The sequence below is a fragment of the Vulpes vulpes genome, chromosome 8, assembly GCF_048418805.1.
Source record: "Vulpes vulpes isolate BD-2025 chromosome 8, VulVul3, whole genome shotgun sequence".
NCBI lineage: Eukaryota > Metazoa > Chordata > Mammalia > Carnivora > Canidae > Vulpes > Vulpes vulpes.
Genome location: NC_132787.1, coordinates 40,820,277 through 40,842,003, shown reverse-complemented (window position 1 = coordinate 40,842,003; position 21,727 = coordinate 40,820,277). Strand labels below are relative to the sequence as shown.

General features: G+C 42.2%; 1 long non-coding RNA gene across 1 annotated transcript; it reads left to right on the top strand.

Moving 5' to 3' along the window:
- Positions 1-38: 38 nt before the first annotated feature.
- Positions 39-9,338, top strand: LOC140599921 (uncharacterized). The gene is made up of 3 exons (XR_012002983.1): positions 39-220; positions 8,009-8,193; positions 9,086-9,338. It is a non-coding gene; the product is annotated as an uncharacterized lncRNA (long non-coding RNA).
- Positions 9,339-21,727: the final 12,389 nt, after the last annotated feature.

Here is a 21,727-nt window from a genome sequence, read left to right as displayed (position 1 = left end):
AAACCCTGGAGTGTTAGTGATGGCCAGGAAACCAAGACCTAAGGGAGACAAATGATTTGCTCAAGGTCACTAAACTAGTTTGCTGTAGAGCTGACAGGAGAGCCCCAGTCTCTGTGCATCAAGCTGCTACTGGAAGGGACTTGAACTCTGCTTGATTAACTTGCCTTTCAATGCCCAGTGAGGGGTGCCAAAGCTGATTGGTCGCAGCCTTCAGGACCAGGTAGGTGGAAAGTGATCCACACTGACCAACCAAGAGGCTATATTTGACCTTTCAGCTTCAAAACCTCCTGCCTTCAAAACCTCTTCAACCCCTGGAGCCTCATGTCTTTTGCCTGCTCATCCACCAGTGTTCTCTCTCTTGCAGAATGGCCCCACCGACCACCCAGTTGCCGGAGCAATTTGGCTTTTCCCTTTTGCTCGCTCCCCACCCACACGGTGTTTACATAATCACCAAGACCTTTTGATTCCATCTGTTTAATATTTCTTGAATCCCCCCACTTCTCCATCTCCATTCTGACCACCTGTCTACCATATCAGCCTACTAATTGCCTCTCCATACCCACTCTTTATTCTTTCCTACTCACTACCCTGTTTCTAAAACTTTTTCAGGTCTCTCTCCTGCCGAGGCTCCCAATGACCTCAGAATAAAGCCCAGACAGACACATTATCACAAGATTCCCGAGATCCAGACCATCCACTGCCCTGTTTCACATTGTACTCCAAGTTACAGAATGAACTGGTGTTCCCTGAGCTTGTCCTGCTGTGGGTATTTTGCCAATAGGGCCAGAAGGAGATAGAGAAAGATCACAGAAATTGTAGGGAGAGAGAGAGAGAGGAAGGCTTAAAACCTGGGCCTGGGCTGTACTGAACTATTTGCCCACACTGAAGTACTGTCTTTGTATGGGATTTTCTCAACTACAGAGCACTGTTGTCAGATTCAAAAGGTGGGTAGGATTTATCAAAGCAAGCCTGCAAACTCAAAGCTTCCTCTCTCCAGACAGTATGTCCTCATTTGTGAGCAAACACAGTCACCCTTAAGAGGCTTGACATTTCTTACTGGCTATGTGACAATGAGCTAGTCATTTAAAGTAATGAGGCTGCAAGCCTTGGTTTCCTCATTTGTGAAATGGGAATGACAGCTGTCCTACTATGTAGATGTCTTCTCCTTCTCCTTCTTTTCCTCTTCTTTTTGGCTGTGCAACCTGTGAACTACCTTCTTCCTCTGGGAAATCCTCCATTGTGTGAGCCTCTGTGGAAGGGAAGGTATGTCTCTCCAACTGGGAAACTGAAAAAGCTATGCATTGTGATCAGCCCCTGGCAGCTAGGGAGAGAGATGCTCCTGCCTAGGTCTTTGTACCCTGAGAATAATGTGGATGCTGCCCAGTTGAGAGTCCTTCCAGTAGAGGCAATGGAGTCCCAGTGACATAGACAGTGGAGATGGCCTCAGAGGGTCCAGACAGGATTCTCCTTGCAACATGACCTTGCTGCCTTTCCTCTGTGCCTTCTAGTCAGTGCTGAGACCTGCCTGATTTCCTCTCAGTGAATTCCATTCATGTGCAGCTGGCCAGTCAATTTCTGTGGATGGAACTGAAGCTTAACTCAAAAACCCACCTCCTTCATGGCACGACTAGGATAACACGGGACTGTTAGTTGGGACTTCAGTAGAGTGCATCTCAATTGTAGGGGGTAGTAGTGGGGGTTGGAGCCTGGGATAAGAGGTCTACTGTACCCATGCTTTAAAAAATGGTCACTACTCTGATATGGGTCAAGCCCATATCCAACATCAGGTATTTCATTGCAGTGATGAGATATTGTGAATAAGCTTTGTAAAGGACAAGGAACATCTAAGACATTCTCCTTATCTTACCAATAGAGAGCCCTCCCACTCCTCCTCCTCGATGTTTTAAATTTAGCTTAAAAACATAATTGTGCAAAAAAGATGGAGAGAGACAGAGGTCCATTTCAAAAGTAGACTGTCAGCACCGAGGAGCAGACACTGATTTCCTGTATCCGGTCCTCCAGGATCAAGAGTCCAGTTCCAGCAAACTTTGCTGTCATTTTCTCTGATGGTGTGGAAGGCTGGACAGACACCCTGAAAGCCGTGGGTACAGGCTTCCTCTGGCAATGGAAGCCTGTGATGGTCTGGGCTTCACTTGAGGGGGCACTCCCCCAAATAGCTTGACCCCCAGGCTTCCTTCCCTGCCCAGAGAGGATCACTGAGCTCATGACTGTTTGTTCTGCTCCTCGATCCTAAGAAAGCAAGTGCCAGAACAGCAGGAGGCCAGGCTCTAGGCAATTTTCCACACTAACTGGTTTGGGCTGGTTGTGTAAGATGTGGTGGTTTCATACCCCTGTTGCCCCAAAACCGCTGTTTCCTCTAGTTTGGAAAACGTTCAGGCACAAGAGCCTGAAACATGCCCCTGGGGACAGAAAAAATATGCTATTGAGCCCCCACTCATGGGACCCATCCCCCTTAACTACCATTTCTGGGAAGGAGGCACTTTGAAGGTACAAAACTTAAATTATAGTGTTTAATTTTTTCTTACATTTGAAAGAGCAAGTTGTCAGGCAGACTTAAGTGAAAACAGAGCTATTACCCTCACAAAGAACTCAGTGCAATAACCAAGTGGATTCAGGCCATGACAGCTACTGAGGGGAGTTTGCATGATCTCTCTGTATATCTGCAGAGAAATGCCAATTGCTAGCCTGGGTAGGTGCTTGCTGAGGGCAATATGGTGTCTGTTCTTCGTGCTTTCTCTTCCAGTTTCTAGTCTTCAGGTTCTTTGGGGGCCGAGGTTCAGGTGGAGTTGTGGGGAGACAGGGTCTGGACTTGGGCTCTGGAGTAATGGAGCAGCCCTATAGTCAGCACTCTCTTTAGCTTCTGGGACTTTGGTTTCCTCATCTGTAAAATGAGGGAGGAAGGCTTGATGATTGCCAAGCTCATTTCTAGCTAGCTTTTTTCTGGTGGCTATGTATTTCCCCCAAGCCTCTCATGTGTCAGAGGCTCGGCTGAGGTTCAGGGTTTGGGCTACAGCCATTCTCTCCCTTATCATCCATTACAATGAGCAAAAGCTGTTGTCCCCCATGGGTCACTGGACAAATATCCCACTGCCTCATGGGGAATGCCTCTCTGGAATTACATGGGTTTATCTTTGTAATAAGCAAGGAAAGCTGGAGCAGCAGGTCCCTGGTTGTCCTACCTGAAAATTAACTGGCCACCTACTACTATCTCAAACCAAATTAATGGGAGGACCAGGGAAAAGTCACACTGTCCGTGGATCCCAGCATCAGACCATCAAAATGCAAGGCAGCAAAGAAGGGCAATTTGCTTAAAAAAAAAATAGTAGAAACAAAACCCCTAGAAGCTGTTCCAAAAATAATCCATTTTAACCAAATAAGTTTATTTGATTGAATTTAAAGGAAGCTAATATGAAAGTTCATATGTTTCCTTCCAAGCAAAAAGCCAGATGATATAAAGCGTGTTGTTGGTGCCAGACAGACAGTACATGTGAAGGGGAAGGAAGTCGTGGCCAGATTTGCCTGAGATCTGGTAGTTCACCTTTTAAATTCATCCATCCTGGGCAGCCCCGGTGGTGCAGCAGTTTAGCGACGACTGCAGCCTGGGGTGTGATCCTGGAGTCCCACGTTGGGCTCCCTGCATGGGGCCTGCTTCTCCCTCTGCCTCTCCGTCCCCCCAACCCCGTGTGTCTCTATGAATAAATAAATAAAATCTTAAAAAAAAATAAATTCATCCATCCTCTCAAACTGCATTAACCACCTCTGCTCCACATCCCCCACCAGCCTTGTTACCTTTATGTAGGTTGAGGCAAGGCTAGAGAAGAAGCATTGTTTTTGTCGCCCGTTCAACACCTGTGGGAGTGAATTAGATCATGGACTTGCAGGGAAGGCTGTGTCTTGTTGAGATTTTACAGTTCAGTCATCTCTTGTTGATGCTTGTACCTCACTGTCCACCACCCCTGCCAAGGGGCAAGAAGAGCTTCTGCACTTCTGCAAGTAGCTGCTTTCATCCTGGCTGGAAAGCCCTTCCTTACAGAGAGCAGGAAACTGCCTCCCTGTCACATCCTTCTAAAAGTCACGGAAAACAAATCTCTCTCTGCAGTGACACTTTAGTCCATCCACTAGTTCCAGAAATCACACTCACGGGATGCTTGGGTAGCTCAGCAGTTGAGCATCTTCCTTTAGTTCAGGGTGTGATCCCGGGAGTCTCACGATCGAGTCCCACATCAGACTTCCTGCATGGAGCCTACTTCTCCCTCTGCCTGTGTCTCTGCCTCTCTCTCTATATCTTTCATAAATAAATCAAATCTTTTTTTTAAAAAAGAAGAAAGAAATCACACTCACTCTTCTTGTCTCAGCTGGACATCAGACTGTGTAATGTTTCTCACAGGAGGAAAATACTCTAAAATCCACGCCACCTCACCATCTCCACGTTGGCATCTCTCACCAGGACCAAGATGGTAGTCATCCTCCCCCTGCAGTTTGACCTCCACTGTTACCAGTAGTCAGTCCTTGGGTGAAAATGTCATGGAGAGAGCATGGGGTTTGGAGTTAGACAGAGACCCATGTTTAAATCTAAGCTTTGTTACTTATTTGGGTAGCCTCAGCCAAGTTAATCTTTCTATGCCTTATTTCTTGATCTATAAAATAAAAATAATATTGATTTCAGATTATTATTATGGATTTGAAAGAGATAACATTTTTTAATGCCTACTAGGAAGCTATGAGTAACTACCCAATAAACATAGGTCCCATTCCCTTACCCTACTCCCTATCCCTTTTAAATTTGTCAAGTGACATAGTTTTAAGTCACTTCATTGTACTGGTTGACATTATCCAAACCTTTCCAGTTTGGCACCAAGAACTAGCCATAGTATAATATACTTGAGGCAGGATAGAACATTCATTCACCCATCCACCCATCTCCTTAATATTCCCAGAGCAATTTTCTAGGGCTCAGGCACTGTAATATGCATGGGAAAACACAGAAGCAAAAGATAAGGAGTTTATAGCCTTGTGGGGAAGAAAATCTAACACACTATCAGAAGTACCAGAAAGTTGTGAGCCCAGGTGGCCTCCTGGAACATGAAGGAAGAGCTTCTAGCCAGGGAGTGTCCTAGAAGTGCCCTCTGATTCTTGAGGGGTGAAATGAGTCAGAGAACCTTGAGGCCTTCAAGACTAAGAATGCCCAGTCCTGCAGGTCTTTGCACCATGCCAAGGAATTTAGATTTGATTTTAAAGTTAGTGGGTGGCCTTAAACGGGGACTGACATAGATTTTTATTCAAGAAAGATCCCTTTGCCTGCATGCCAGAGAATGGGTTGGGAGAACATAAGACTAGAGGCAGAGAAACCACGTGTGAAGTCACAGCAGTGGTTCAGCTTGGCAAGGATGGGGGCCTGATCAATGCAGTGACAGTGGCCATGGAGAGACAGGCCCATGTCAGAGAGGGGATGAAGGTGGAATTGCTAGCTCTTGGTGACCATTTGAAGATGGAGCTTATGGAAGAGCAATGACTCAGAAAGAATCCACAAGGCAGAGGCCTCTGAATCTGATGTCATTCACCATGGTGGGGAGCTTGGGAGGTCAGGATGAAGGAACCAGAGAGGGGCAAGGCTGAGTTTGGATTTGAGGAAAATTCCTCTTTGATGGTTGGCTGAGGAGAGCAGACTGGAGAGGATTAAAAACCACCAATGAGTGGTGTCCCAGAGAACAAAGAAAGATCAAGCTTCAAGAAGGAGAGATAAAGTATCAAAGGCTGCAGTAAAGCAAGATTAGGGCTGAAACATGACCACAGTCAAGGTCACCAGTGATATTGGCAAGAAACCATCTCCCTGGATGGTCTGAGTCAACCATTGTGTAGCTGATAGGAGTGGGCAAAATTCGCATTGATCAAGAAGCTTGTATCTCAGAGAAAATGAGGCATTGGGTCACACCCAGGGTTGCTCACCAGGGTGGGGGCAGAGGAGGGAAGCTTGAGCATATTAATGTGCTTATAGGGAAACCAGGAGAAATGAAAGTGGTAGGTTACTGGATGGCAGCAATGAGGAGGGGTAGGTAATGCTTTTAGCAGGTCATGTGGCTATTAAAAAAGCAGAGATTTTGATGTAAGGTTGAAAGAGTCTGGAATGTGACACAGAATTTAAAGAATTCAAGGCTTCCTTCACAGCCTGTGGGGGTAGTATCCCTAGGATGGGATGCAAGGGAATGTAACAACCTTAGGGTTTCAGAGAAGGGTTCCCAATTAAAACAGAAGGCCCACATTGAAGAGGGTTTCGGGCAAGGGCCTAACATAGCTGAAATGATGGTGGTATCAGAGATGACAGGCATGTTCATGGTAGGCCCCACTACCAGATGGGGCTCCTGATTTTCCATTGGTTTTATTTTCCATCTTGAAGAAAGCAAAAGTCAGTCCATCATCATTCTGGTTTATTGAGATGTTCTTAGATTGTGATTCTGTCATCCAACATACTGGACAACTGCAGAGGAAGACCGTCTCTTACAGACCTGACCATCTAGTTGGTGCAGAGTGGACAGACTTTGAAATAACCATTCAAATCAATGTATGGTGTGGTCCAGGGGAAAGATGGGTCAGAATGCAAAGGAGGTGACATACATCTTTACCTAATCCCAAGACAATGGAGAGCACTTGAGATTCCTGAAAGAAAGACCTGAAAGGAGGGAGGTAGGAAGAGCTGGAGGGAGGGAAACTGCTCAGGGACTGTGTTGCAATAGAAAGGATGAAAAAGGCTCTTCTGATGAGGGTCTACAGGCCTCAGGGCCTACTTGGCCTTCCACTCCAGGTTGTCATCTTTATAGATTGTTCATACGATCCTGTTTGGTTTCTAATTCTGGGAAATAATTCTTTTTTGGTTTCATTTTGCTTAAAGTAATTCAGTCATGAAGTAAGGTGGTGAAAGTATGGAGATGGATTAGAACTAGAGTAGGAACCCTGAATCAGCATATGGAAAGAAACCATTCCACTCCCAGAAGAAATGATGAAGCAGGATAAATGCTGGCCTCCTATCCAAAACCAACTTGGAGATGGTGGAGAAGCCAGGGGGAGGTGACTGGGTCTAAGAAATTCTGGGGGAGACATCAGGAAATTGGATGTCACTGGGGGACAAGTTAGAAATGATGGTTAGAAAGTCAGATGCTACTGATGCTACTTTCAGATGAGTCACATTCTATCCCCATTGTTGCCCTGGCTGGATAATTGCTTTCTGCTTTGCTGCAAGGTGTGAAAACAGCACACCCCCAACCCAGTGCCAGCCAGAGGAGGGAGGTTACCATTAGGAGAGAGGCAAGCCAGACTAGGCTAGTGTAAAGGTAAAGGTGGTTGTTAATCTCCCCTAGAGTGGCCTTCTCTCCTCCCCAGTCATAGAGGGGAGTGGGCTGGACAATTAGCCAAGGGTAAAAGCAACTCTTAAAAAGAGAAGTACCCAGGGAGATTCCTCTAGGGGTAGGGTCTCCTGGCTGGGTTGGGCCCAGATTGTCCTGCCAGAGGCTTTGTGCCCTGAAGCAGGGCTTTCCTCCCTCTAGTTCACCAGCAGGGACACAAGGATCCCATTTCTTCCTGGAGTTTATATTACTTGCCTACATAGTTGACAGTTTTAAGGACTATCGGGGGGGGGGGGGGGGGGAATTATCAGATATCCAAAGAGAATGATCACTAGTGGAAAAGGTTTAACATATTGAGTACACTATGTTGGAATGGGCAGAATTAGTGTAGCAAGTGAACAAGAATTTAAAATAAGCATTATATCTTCAAGGAAATATAGCAAGTTGTTGTAAGCCTGTAGTAGAAACAAGTAGTTAACGAAGAACTGGACAATTTATGTAGAATGCTGGACTACTTAGGTAAAAATACAAAAATTAATAAATCATCATTAGACATATCAATGGTGAAATTTAAGTACATCAAAACTTTCAGAGAGAAAAAATAACCTATAAAAGAATAAGAATTAAATTGGTATCCATCTTTTCAATAGGAACACTGGTTTCAAGAAGACAGAATAATCATCATCACTATCACCCCTAAGGAAAGGATCCAGAGTTTTATAGACAAGGAACCAAGAATATCTCTTATACAAATTGTTTCAGAAAATTGAACAAGGGAGAATTCCACCTGATTTACTTTTATGATACTAGTATATACCCTGGGCTTTAAGATTAGGTAAGTACAATAAAATTAAAGAAAGTTATGGTCTTATTTCATTTGGATTTCCTGAATAAACATTAACTCACTTAATCCAAGAACATACTTAAAAATGCATAATGGACAAGTAGATTTACTCCAGAAATGCAAGAATGACTAAAAATCATAAAGGCCCTCAAAGTAAATGGCTATAAAACTAGAAATAGAACTTGTTTAATTTAATAAAGGCTATATATCAAGAATTTACTGCAGACATATAAACAGAGAAAGAATAAATTATTGAAAATGTGGAATAGGACAAGATGCTTACAAAACACTTTTACCATTCAGTTTACTACTGGAGGTACTGACTAATGTGATAATACATGAAAAATGAATAAAAAGAATTATAGAGAGGGACAAAAGTTAATGCTTGTATAACCTATCTAGGAAACCCAAGAGTATCAAGTATCTAATAGCCCAATAAGCTATTAGAACTAATAAGAAATGCCAGCAGAATTATTGTAAGGCCAACTTACAGAAATCAATAGTGTTCTCTTATAACTAAATGGAATATCAGATAGGAAAAAAAATATTGTCAGGGGCAACAAAAATTGTGAAGTACCTAGGAAAGTATCTAACAAAGAATGTATAAGACCTTTAAGAACAAAAATTTTAAGTTTTGTTAAAGATCATTATAAGACTTGGGTAACTAGAGAAGTTACCATATCCATGACTTCATGTTGAAAATGTAAACTCTTTGCAAACTAATCCATAAATTCAGTGAAATTCCAGCAAGAATTAAGAAAGAACTTTGGGATTAGCTTAACAAATGATTTGAAAATGTATATGAAATTGTTACATGTATTTTTTATTATTTATTTATTTATTTGTTTGTTTTTTTGTTTGTTTATTTATTTATTCATGATAGAGAGAGAGCAAGAGAGAGGCAGAGACACAGACAGAGGGAGAAGCAGGCTCCATGCAGGGAGCCCGACGTGGGACTCCATCCTGGGTCTTCAGGATCAGGCCCTGGGCCGAGGGCAGCACTAAACCGCTGAGCCACCCAGGCTGCCCTGTTATATTATTAAGAAAATTCAGATTTCTAACTTCTACCAAATATGAAAATAAACTCTAATTAATTGTAGACTTAATGGATCCATGGGAAACAAATGAATTGTAGTTCTAAATGTGAAAGATAAAATTATGATAGTAAGATGATAAAAAGATTTTGTGTATCTGTGCCTGTGTGTGACTTGGGATGGAAAAAATGTTCTTAAGCAATACATAAACAGCACAGACCGTAAGGGGAAAAAACTGGTGGACGTGACCACATTAAGAATTTCTGTTAAGTAAATGGCACCATAGATGAATGTGACAGATTGGTGATAGACTTGAAGATATTTGTTATTTTTAAAATGGAAAGGAATCAATTTCTAGAATGTTTCAAGAACTACCACAACAAAGAAAAATAGAAAATTTTTTAGAAAATTAGGCAAAATATATGAACTCACAGGAGGTTAACAATGTCAGTGATTAAGGACAAGCAAAACAGAACAAGATGCCATTTTCCATCCATAACATTAGCAACCACTGGAAAGTGAGGTGCTACTAAGTACTGGAGAGGATGTGGGGAATGAGGACTCTCAAGGCCACTGGTGGGAGTATAAAACTGGACATCCTAGAGAGCTATCCATTGTCCATGTTCATGTCCTGGTATTGCTTTGTGACATTATTCTATAATTCAGGAATCTCACTCTTGGGTATGTAGCCTGGAGACATACGAGCAATTCTAGGAGAAAATATGGGTAAGGATGGCCTTTGAGGCATTGTTTATGGTGTCAGAGAGCCAGTTGTTTCATCAACACACCCTACACTGGGGGACTGGGGAACTAGTTAATGATAGTAATTATTATTAGCTAGCTCTTTTTTTTTTTTTTTAGCAGTTTTTATGTGCCAAGCATGTTTCAAAGCTCTTCAGATACGCCAAAAACTTATTTAATCCTCTTAACACAAAGATATAGTTACTGTTAGTATCTCATTTTATATGTGAGGAATCTGAGGCTCAGAGTAGTTAAGGAATTTGCCCAAGGTCACACAGCTAGTAAGTGGAAGATTCAGAATATGGTAGGTGAATATAGTGGAACACCTTGTGGTAGCCGGAAACCAGGAGCTAGATTTAGGACAAGATTGTAAAAAACAGAGCTGAGTAAAAAAGTGGACTGCAGAACATGATACCTTCAGTGAAGGAGTATATGTGCAAGGATATTTCAGTGGGTTCCTATAATGGGAACAAGGATGAAAGGAAAAATGGGGGGCCTTGCACACAACAATGATGATCATCTATGTTGATCTGGAGGGCATGATGAACTTAGTACTTGATGTCCAGACATTAAAAACACATTTGGGACAGTTGAGGAACTAAGGACAATGTATAGCTTAGAAAGAAGGCTGACAGTGTGGTGTCCCAGAAAGGCCCCTACATCAACCCCACTCACTGAAGACTACCAGGCACAAGCAAGAAAAGATAGTAGGGAAATAAAGATTTCGTCGATTACCATTCACTTTGTAATTTATCCACATGTACAAAATTAAAAGCAGGCCAATGTTCTCCTTGCAATCTAAAAAGGTTTCTGGGCCACCTTTCCTCATTGCTATTTCCTGGATATACTAATTTTAACATAACCCTAAGCAACATGAAATTAGGGAGTAAAAGCTATTTAAAATCCCTCTCTCTCTCCCTCACACACACATCATAAAATGGCACCACTTTCAGATTCTCTACAGTTTCATGGGCATTTTTTTTCCCTCTCACAGTGGGACATGGTTGATATATGAAGTTATAGAAGGAGCTTCCTGGAAAATTAAGCTGATGGCAGGACCTGTTTCAGACACTGATGTGTAGAAGCAGGTGTTCAGGTGTGATGGGGCTGTGTGTGTGGGGGTGGGGTGGGGTTGTTTTGGGGGAATGATAAACATGGGTAAATTTCTATCTTTTTTTCTTTTTAATAGCTCACATTCCAGCTGAGATTTCCAAATGGGCCAGAGGTTTACACAAAGCCATGATGAAAAGGCAGGGCTGGCCCTTAGGGAAAGCACTCAGTTTGGTGCTAGATTGCTATGGCTGGTGGAATTACTCATTCCTGGGCTGGGCAAATGTGTCACAGGTAGAGACACATTTGCCCACAGGAGAGGTTTTCTTCACTTTGCTCTTTAAGTCCTGCAGAAAGAGCATGGGGCTGGGGAGCAGAAGAGTCCCTAGTCTTGATTCTGCCTGTTGCTAGCTGCGTGAGAGCTTCGTCATGTATTAAGCAGGGATAATTAGGCCAGTCCCACCTACCCTGCTGGGGCAGGAGTGGGGCGGGGGGGGGAGAGGGGTGCACTGTGTATGAGGTTCATGAAGTTCAACCTGCAAGATGCTTTCAAAACCATAACGTGCTATATGGCCATAGAAAATAATTTTTATTCTTCCTACAGTAACACAATGTGTTTTCATCTATACCTTCTCTAACTCACAGTCTTGGGGGGTTCTTTCTAAGTCCTGGCAGGGGGATTAAGCTTCTTACATTTCACTTACAGGAAATCCAGGGATCAGTCCCAGATACCTCCCTGTGTCAGCAAGGCAAGGGAAGCTCAATACCAAATTGTTTTCTCCTTGCTTATTGGGAAGGTATGGGGTTCAGGGTGGTATGGGTTCAAGATGAAGAGTCCACACCTGTGGTGGTGAGGTTGGTTTAAGATGTGGCCTTGGCTGCTGTGTGACTTTGTGTGAAGGCTACTGGACTACTGGTGTCCCCCTTTACCTACCTAATTAAAAAAAAAAAAAGTAATGATTTGGTGAAGATGGGTAGGATCCACTTATTCACTGAGTTTATCTCAAAGTCCTGGAGAAATACTTGCCTTTTCTTGTCACATATCTCTATCACATTTGTCTTTGACACTCACTTGCTTTTTTCTTTTTAATAAATTTATTTTTTATTGGTGTTCAATTTGTCAACATATAGAATAACACCCAGTGCTCATCCCGTCAAGTGCCCACCTCAGTGGCCGTCATCCAGTCACCCCCACCCCCTGCCACCTCCTCTTCCACCACCCCTAGTTCCTTTCCCAGAGTTAGGAGTCTCTCATGTTCTGTCTCCCTCCCTGATATTTCCCGCTCATTTTTTCTCCTTTCCCCTTTATTCCCTTTCACTATTTTTTATATTCCCCAAGTGAATGAGGACATATAATGTTTGTCCTTCTCCGATTGACTTATTTCACTCACTTGCTTTTAAAACACCTTAATACATTTATCACAGGACCACTGGGCAACTTTCAAGTTCATGCCTTTGAAAGGCGAAAGCTCTCCACCTTTTCAATGTCAGCAACCCGAGGTAAGCCAGGGGCTGAGCTACTGTGACAAAGCTCTGGTTTCAGCCATAAGAACCCAGATCACCACTTTCTCTTTTTGAGCTGCTATTATCAAGGTGCAGGAGATCTCTATTAATAGACTAAAGATTCCATGCTGCTGGTGATTTTTCTAAAAGGAGGCAGTAATGTAGCCAATCAGGCTCAGCTGCCCCCTTTCACATCAAGAAGTTTCTGCTGGGTGTGTGGCCATCACTGGGTTAGGGGGCTGCTAATAGGATTGTGCTGCCCTGAAATGCAAAATACAGCAATGAGTTAAACATCAAGGTGGAGTTATTCCCCACTGATCAATCACAGCACCTTCCCACCAGCTTTGAGGCCTGGGTGTTAGGAGAGCTGGATTTAGCAGGCAAGGTTGCTCCATCTCCCCACCAGTGCCCTTGCTTTTATCTCTGAAGTACAGACTCCACATTCTTGCTCTTGACAGCCTACCCTGCTGGTGGGGTTCTAGAGGGTGAGGAAAGTTCAATTGGTTCAGTTTGATTCAATTCAGCAAACATTTACTCAACTCTTACTGTGTGCTCAAAGTATATGGAAGCAAGGGTCTTCTTTCTTTTAAATTATATTAAATATTCTTGTTCTAACAATTCAAATGATAAGCTAGAAGGTCATTCTCCTTTTAACCCCACCTCCCAGGAGCAGCCAATGTTGAGTTTGCACCATATGCTTCTTTAGCTTTTCTATGCTATATGTTCACACAGGCAGGAGTATTATCAAAATAAAAATGACACAATACAATGTTTTTTCTTGGCTTCTTTTTTTTCTTGCTTAACCACACAACACAGAAAGTTTCTAGATTAACACATCTATAAATCTAGCTCACTTCTTATCAATAGCTGCATACCATTACATATTATGAGTATTGCATAATGTGTCTTTAGTCATTGCTCTTTTGATATGCTTTCAGGTTATTTCTAGCTTTTTGCCCAGATACTCTTTCTGGAAGTAGAGTGTGCCTAAAACAGGGAGTAGACAGACCGAGGTTTGAATCTCAGCTTTGCCATTTACTATGTGACCTTATGGATGTTCTCCAAGTTACTCCAGTTTCAACGTCTTCCACTACAATATGGTGACAGCAAACAGTTTGGGGTGACGTGGTGAAGATGGAATGAAGGGTCTGACACATGAGTGTCTAAAACATGTAAGCAGTAACTCCAGGTTCAGGAGTCTTCCCTGTTTTGCCAGATTTCTCACTGCTGTAATGGGAGGATAGGACTACATGGTCTGCGGCTCTAAGGAGGAAGTCATTGGAGAAATACAGATCCAGGTTATGCCAACTGTACAACATCTGCAGATAAAGATGCAGCCTCCTTTGAGAGGTAGAGCCTGGGAGGGGGGTGTCCCTGGGAAGCCCCAGGAAGGAGGTGGGCCTCCTGCTTCTGCTCTGTGAGCTGCACACCTTTAAGGGTTCTCAGAGGGCACATTGTGTTCAGAGAAATGGAGGGGTCTTCTGCAAGGTCCTCATGCAAGGATCCTCTCTGATTCAGTAACAATGCCAGGGACCCTGTGCTCTGCCATATGTCAGCTGCTGTAGCCACTACCACCACCTGTGTGAAGGACTGACTGCAGCCACTGGCATTTCTCCAGTAAATAAAGATTGTCATTATTTACCTAGATGGCCTCAATTTTAGTGATTAGAACACGCGAGTGCCATAAAACTAGTCTTGTATTATCAGTCCTCCTTGTTGAAGAACTTAGAACACATGGGATCTGGGTGTCAGCCCCCTGCATCCTGCAGATCAGGTCTCAAGGTGGAACATTGTCTTCTCTCACTCATGTTCATAGACTGGCTCCCCAGACGCCAAGATGTTGACATGATTTGATGTTGAGTCTCTTCATTCCAGGGGCCAGAAGCCAGTCAGATTGTCCCAAAATCTTTTTGCTATTTCTCTCTGGAGGCTCCAGGGCCATCAGACAAATGCATCCCTGATAGCCTCCACTGAACTGGGTGTTTATGCAGATTAGGCCCCTCCAACAATTTGCGCAAGCTTATCTTTGTATTCAGACTTTTTCTAGGTCAGTGGCTCAAATAGTGGGGCATATACTGGTTTTAGTAGTTGATTCATGGTAAAATGAGAAAAATAACAGTGGTGAGTTTTCATAAATCTATGCATACTTAAAGGACTGCTTTTTACCCTATCAGATTAGAGAGATTACCTTTTTGGCATTAAAACATTCTTTTCAAAATGCAGTCCTTTCTTTTTTGATAAATGGAAACATTTAATTTTCAGTGATATTTTAGTTTCTGTGATTATTCTGTCCAAGAACTTTGCCCATATTTCCACTGGCTGCTCATGTTTTTTATATTGCTTTGTAATTTATTCTACATTTTAAAAACATTAACCCCTAAGGAAAATATTTGCAAAAACTCACAACTTGTCACATGTCAATTAATTTATGTATCATGCTCTCCATGTGTAGTTTACATTTTTATGTATTCATATCCAATTCTTTTTGCAATTTTGGTAATAAAAGCCGTGGAAAAACAAATCTACATTTTATCTCAAATTTGTATGATTTTTTCATTTAAATATCATTACTTCTTAAATTTATTGGTTTCTCCCTTAATTATTTTTATGTCCTTATTTGAATGATTTAAAAAATAGACAATCCCATATGGAGTCCCAAACTTTTAGAATTTTCATTATTGTAAAATCTGAGAATGTAGAACACTAGATAGTCTCTCTCCCTGTTCCTCCTGGGTACCATTGGTCTCAATGGAATATGCTCAGCAGTCCTCTTGTAGCACCTCATGTAAGCTTGAGAGATGTCACTGACACAGTTGGCTTCATGGTCTACCATTCTGTGATCTATTTTAAAAATACATGTTTTCTAATAAGTTTTCTATTTTTCTAAAAGCTTAGATTCCCCTCTCAGCTTACAGCTCAGTGTTTTTCCTGGTTGACTTGTTAGCATAAAAGTCCATTATTAGCTCACGGTTACCATGTTCATGCTCAACATCAGGGACTACACTTTTCAGTAGACTCTAATACAGTCTGTTGTAACTTCCCTTCACTAGGACTGTGGTTACTGATTCAGTGATTCACATGGGAAACAAAGAAGGGATTGAATCTCTGGGACCTGACATTAATCTGATAATGAAAAAAAAATGGTGCCTTCCATAACACCCTTTCTGCTAGATAAACTCGCTCTCATTGTCTATTGTCTATTGTTATGCGCAAAGTTGCTGCTTAAATATTAGAGCATTCATGGTTTTTAGGGGGAATGAAGGGTCTCAAACAGGGCCAGGGACAGAGAGGCTGGCTGTACCAGAAGTTTGAGGCATTGTGGTAATGTGGGGAGAGGACTGGGTGTTTGGCCCAGCAGGCACTTATCCTGTGAGGTTTACTTGTGTGACCTGGAGCAAGTCATCACTCCTCTGTGCCCCACCTTTCTTCATCTGGAAAAAAAAAAAAGTTGTTCTCTAACATACAAATCACTGAGGTGTAAAAATGAAGATATTAGACGTTGTACTGATACTTAGTCTTTAAAAATTACCTGGTTAGTGACTGGTGCCCTAAGTCAGGTGCTTACGTCCTCAGCGCCATACTGAGAGAATGTGCAGGTTCATTATGGAGAGGTATTGGCAGTGGCTTCCTTATTGGTTTGTGAGCTGTCAGCATACTGTAATGTTCTGCAATCTACCCATGCCCCATGGCCATGTATTAGATAGTTTGAACCAAATTAACCCTCATAGAAAGGATGAATAACTTAAATATTCCTGCAAGGAAATGCATAAAGATAACAATTCTGTAAGGACAACAGCAAGAAAAGCAGCAGAATCCACCCTTCTGCACCTGGAACAGTCTTTCCATCAGTATCATTATGAAAAACAATGAAAGATCTGATTGGATCAGAAAAGAAGTTCGCTTAAAAATCCCAAATTCTCTTGGCTTTCAGTACGTGGACTTACCCCTTCTTATCAATGATACACTTTGTGTGGTGTGTCCATTGTGCCTTCGTGAGGTACCTTTCTAAGCTTGGAAAATCATTAAATGTATGAATTGTATCAAAAGTTTGATATTTGAGATATTTAAATTGACGTATCTCAAAGTATAATACTAAAGTTTTTTAAAAAACGATGCAAATTATACCACATTGCTCTCACTAAAAATATAACGGACAGTATTTTAATGAGAACAAAATTTGCATAATTAACTAGATTTAAATATATTGGGAATATTTTAAAATTTTTATGACATCTTTTCAAAAAGTCTATTTTTTGTTTGCTTTACAATGAACATATTAGTACTGAAGTACATCCATATGATTTATACATAATGAGATATACATTTGGGGGTATGCTGTAGTATTTTTATTGATATCCAATAAAAGAAGGGTAAGGATGCGGATTTGGTGACTGTGGAGTAATCTTCTGGCCATGATGTTTTCTATAGGATTTCCTTCAGAAGTCAGGTCACAATTATAGGAAGAAATGTTTGGGGGATATGTCAGGATCTAACATCCAATGTTAATTTTTATTTTTTAGGAGGAGGAGAGGAGAGAGAGAATTCAAGCTGAGGGACAGAGCAGAGACCCTGAAGCAGGCTCTGTACCCACCACAGAGCCTGGCTTGGGGATTTCACAACCCTGAGATCACGACCTGAGTTGAAACCAAGAGTCAGATATTTTACTGAGCCACCCAAGTGTCCCCAGTATTAATTTTTAAAAGATCATTCATAATTCGTTGAGACCAACAAATAACTTCTAGCTTTTTATCACTGTGGACCACAGAAATATTAACAAAAGGATGTGGTCTTTGTTGTTTTGAATGTCCCTCATGGCTAAGCTGTGATATATAAATGCTATAGATTTCTCAGGGAGTACTAGGATATATCATTAAATGAGAATTTATTGTTTACATTTTCTAAGAACTTATTATAATGGGAGCAACTTTTAAATCTCTATATTCTAAAACTGTCCTGAAATTTATAATACGATCAAGATGCAGGTAGACCAAAAGTACAATTGCTGTTTAAAAATAAATGTAAAGAGTTCAACAATATTTTGGGAAACAAGTGTCACGTGGCCTTCTTGGCATTTTTTGATTTTGACTAGCAGGGCCATGTGGAGGCTTGGTGATCCCAGGAGGTGACTCACTCCTATTTTTGGATGAGGGTATCCAGGGAAAGAGCAGGATCCAAAGAGAAGACAAAGAGAAGGACAGAGCCTGGGCAGGAGCCTGCTGCTAGGCAGGTGGTGGTCCACCTAGCCTTCCTGGAAGGAAGGAGTCCTCTTGCCATGAACTCCTTGTTTGTCTCCACTGGAAATGCGGGATTTGGGGATGAATGGAGGGGAGGAAGAGTGCAAGGAGGGAAGAAGAGGAAATCATGGTGGCCAAGAGGATGTTCTCAAGAGAGAGGACTGAATCCTTCTGTTTCAGAGGTAGCCTCACCCCATTGCCCAGGGAGCGGAGAGCAATGTTCTCTGTTGGATGCTCTGCCTGAACTATCAAATCCACTTCTAGAAGCTTCACTTTAACCACTGTTTCAGTGGCTCTTGTTCTCAGGTCTGCAACCTCCTGTCTGGAGGCAATGAGGTTTCTGTCAGCCTCCCAAACTCTCAACCATGAGCAAGAGCTTTTCAGCTCAAGAGGTAGAATCTGGCTTTGAGAAGAAGAAATGCTTCTTTGCAGCTTTTCTCCAAAGTCTTTGAATCAATTTCTGCAGGTCTCCTGCTCTTCATCTTATCATTTGTTCTGAGTACTCCTCTCTTTCTAAGTCACGGTCTCCATTCACAGCTAACATTCCAAGAAGCTCCATTTCTTCTTAAGTTTCAGTCACTCCATATACTGTCTCCCGAACATTCTGATCTGCACTTCTAATCGAGGCTTAAAGTTCTCTGTCCTCTTCTTCAGCAAAGTTGGTACAGGTGGATTTTTCTTCTCACCCTGGGTGTTTAGATGTGCACTTCACTTTGCCACATCAGTCAGTTTCCTGGCTCCAAGAGGAGGAGATGTCATCTACATGCTCTCCACCTCCTGATCCCAAATCCTCCCCCATGTCTCCTCTCCAAGGGAAGCTGCCGGCTCTTTTATCTTTAAAGAATGTTCCTGCAGGGACTTGGTCTGCCTTTCCACACAGGTTGTAGAGATCAGTATGGAGACCTTGTGTTTTCTTTAGTGCCTGTAACAATTTTAAGAGTGTTTTAGTTTCTTATTCTGATGGATTTTTCTTTGAGAACTTAGAACTTTTTTGAAGAGTCAGATACCTGCCCTTTTTTGATCTGAGCATCTAAGTTCCTCTTTTGCCAGCTGGTTTGCTACAAAACATGTAATGGACCAAATCACAGGGTGGGGTGTGTCCAGAGTTTTAGTCTTTTCTCATCATGGAATGAAACTTGAGAGCTTTACATTTTACTAGAACAAGTGCTCAACTGCTAGTGATGTGTTCCTTGTCTTTTTATACAGCAAATCTTTTTTGCCTACAACCAAGAAATGCACAAACTATCACGGCATACTCCATCATCTGTCCTTGATACCCAGAGAGCAGGCCTTGATGCCCTTGTAAGATACTTTTTCCATGAAACTTTGCATATGGTGTCTCCTGAGTTCACCTACAGGGCAAAGTTATGCCACAGGGCTCCATGCTGCCACAGAGGAAGTGCCCTGTGGCCACCCAGGCCATCTGCACTACCACATCTACCCAGAGCCAAGCCTGTACCAGGCGAGCAGGCTAAAATATGCCTGGAGAAAGTGGGGAAGGAAGTGGAGTGAAAAAAAAACAGTGAAGGACTTCACATATCCTCAACCCTGCCAAGGGCTCCTCTTCCCTCTACTTGAACTCCTTTAACAGACCTCGAGGAACCAACCACTCCATCCTTTGTATTTGCCATCTCTTCCACCCAGAAGGCCTTTGCTCTTACTGCCCAATGTGGCAAGCGCATGTCCATCCATAACATTGGGTCTCATCACTCATGTGTTCTCAGAGGCACAGAGTGGGTGTTTGGTGTTCCAAATGTTTGTGGAATGAATACATGAAGGAGGGAAAAAGACATCTTTGACCATCTCTCAAGATCCACACACAATATTCTGCTGGTTCAGCAGATGGTTTCATACAGGGAGTTTAAAATTCCTATGGGTGTAAAAATATTTGCATAATATAATAAAAATATTTAACAAATGTTCAACATGGGGTGATCATGAACCATTCCTCAAAATTCACCTTTTGAACTACAAAGAAAACCTCATTATTATTTGGAAAAATTATCTGATAGAGATTATTTCCTGTAACTACATTTCAGGAAATTTAGGAACAAGTAAAAATCAAAGTGAAAAAAACCGTGGAAATTTTAAAACTCTTCTTAGTAAATTTTGCATGAGAAAATCAGAAGAAACCCAAACTGCACAACTGTTTAGAAAATACTAACACTTTATATCAAAATCTGTGGAAGATAGCCAGGATTATACAAAGAGGAAAATTCGTAGCATTTAACACTTAAAACAAAAAGTGTGGAATTAAACTAGACAATTAAACATCTAGCTAAAAAAGTTAGAAATGGAAGAAAGAAATACAAGGAAAGCAGAACAATGGAAATAAAATAGAAACAAATGTTTTGGAACTTGGAAAATCTGAAGACTTGATAAAATCATGCAAAAGCTAATTATAGGGTGGTTATTGTTTTTTTCTTTTAAGCAGAGAAGGCAGAAATACAAGATTAGAAATGAGAAAAAGAGGCCAACAACCCAGATCACAGAGGAAATGACTTTTCAGAGCCTGTCTTCCAGAATATTGGAAGATGGAGATACAGGAAGCTGATGGCAGCTCTGGCCTGGGCTCCTGAACAACCTCCTACTCAGGACCTGTCACCCCACCATGTGAACAGTCCAGTCTCTTCCAGTGTGCCTACCCGGTTTCTTGGGGATGGGAAATAGGAAACTCCCATCCAGACCACAAGGTGGCTGTCATCCCAGGGCTGGGCCTGGAGCTGAGTCTATGTAAGCCAGGCTGGGGGCCACCACCCCTTGGAGGAATCCTCTACTGGAAGATTGGCTCTGTTTGGCCTTGTTTGTAATGTTCTGTGCTTGTTACAGTCCAATATAATTTTTAAACAGTAAAATGACAGTTTGGATTTAAAGGCCTCTATGGGTTGGATTATTATGCAGATTGAGGGAAGTGCAGACCTTACTTCTGGGACACACAGGTGTGTGTTTGTGGGATGAATGAATGAATGAATGGGCAGACCAAGGACAAAGCCAATGTTTGAGGACCTTGAAGGTGACCTATAACCCTGTAGACTCTACAGAGGGTCCTCTCAGTAGAACTTAAAAGCCCAGGGAAAAAGCCAAGCTCCAGGAGGCATTATAGGTCCTAGGATAGCATTACATTTTATAAGTTATGAATTCTCAAGTTTAGCATGCCCAAAACCAGAACTCTTAGTGAGAACTCCCAGACCCGCTTCACCACTTATTCTGTCCACCTAAATGGCCCGATCATATGCAGACAGCTTCTCAAGCCAGTATGCCAGGGGTTACCCTTGATTCTCTTCTCCCCTCCTGATTTACATCCAGTCAATATAAAGTCAAGACTGCTTCCAAGGCTCTTCCCCAATTGACACAGTGTTCTCTCTCCCTCCACTACTTCCACCCAGGTCAAATCCATCATAATTTCTTGAACACAAGAAATGCTACAGCAGCCTCTTAGCATGGGGTTCATGTTTCTTCTTGTTCTTCCTTCAGGTGTTCTCCAAGGACCATCTGGAGTTATCTAAGTGTAAACTGACCCCATCACTTGCCTGGTTAAAACTTTCCAGGCTGTCCATCAGATCCTTTCCTTGCCTGTAAGGCTCCACAGAAACTGGCCCTTGTCCACCTCTTCAGTGCTTGTCACTATCCCCACTCACACAGTATGCTTGGCCACAATAGCCTTTTTTTTTTTTCTGATCTCCAACTTTATTCATACCTTAGAGACCTGCATTAGCATCCTTTTCTGTGATGCCTGCCCCCAAGTCTTCTTATAATTGCATCTTTTCTAATGGTGTGATTTCAGCTTAAACATCATCTCTTTGAACTCAATTCAGGGTGCCACCCTCACTCTACCACAGCTCCCTATTATAGTTTCAATATATTAATGAACAGGGAGATCTACAAGTCTCCATGCATTTCCATACATCTATGGAAGCAGCCAATAATGAGTGGTTCATTGTCCTATTCCTCCTTAGCCTGGAA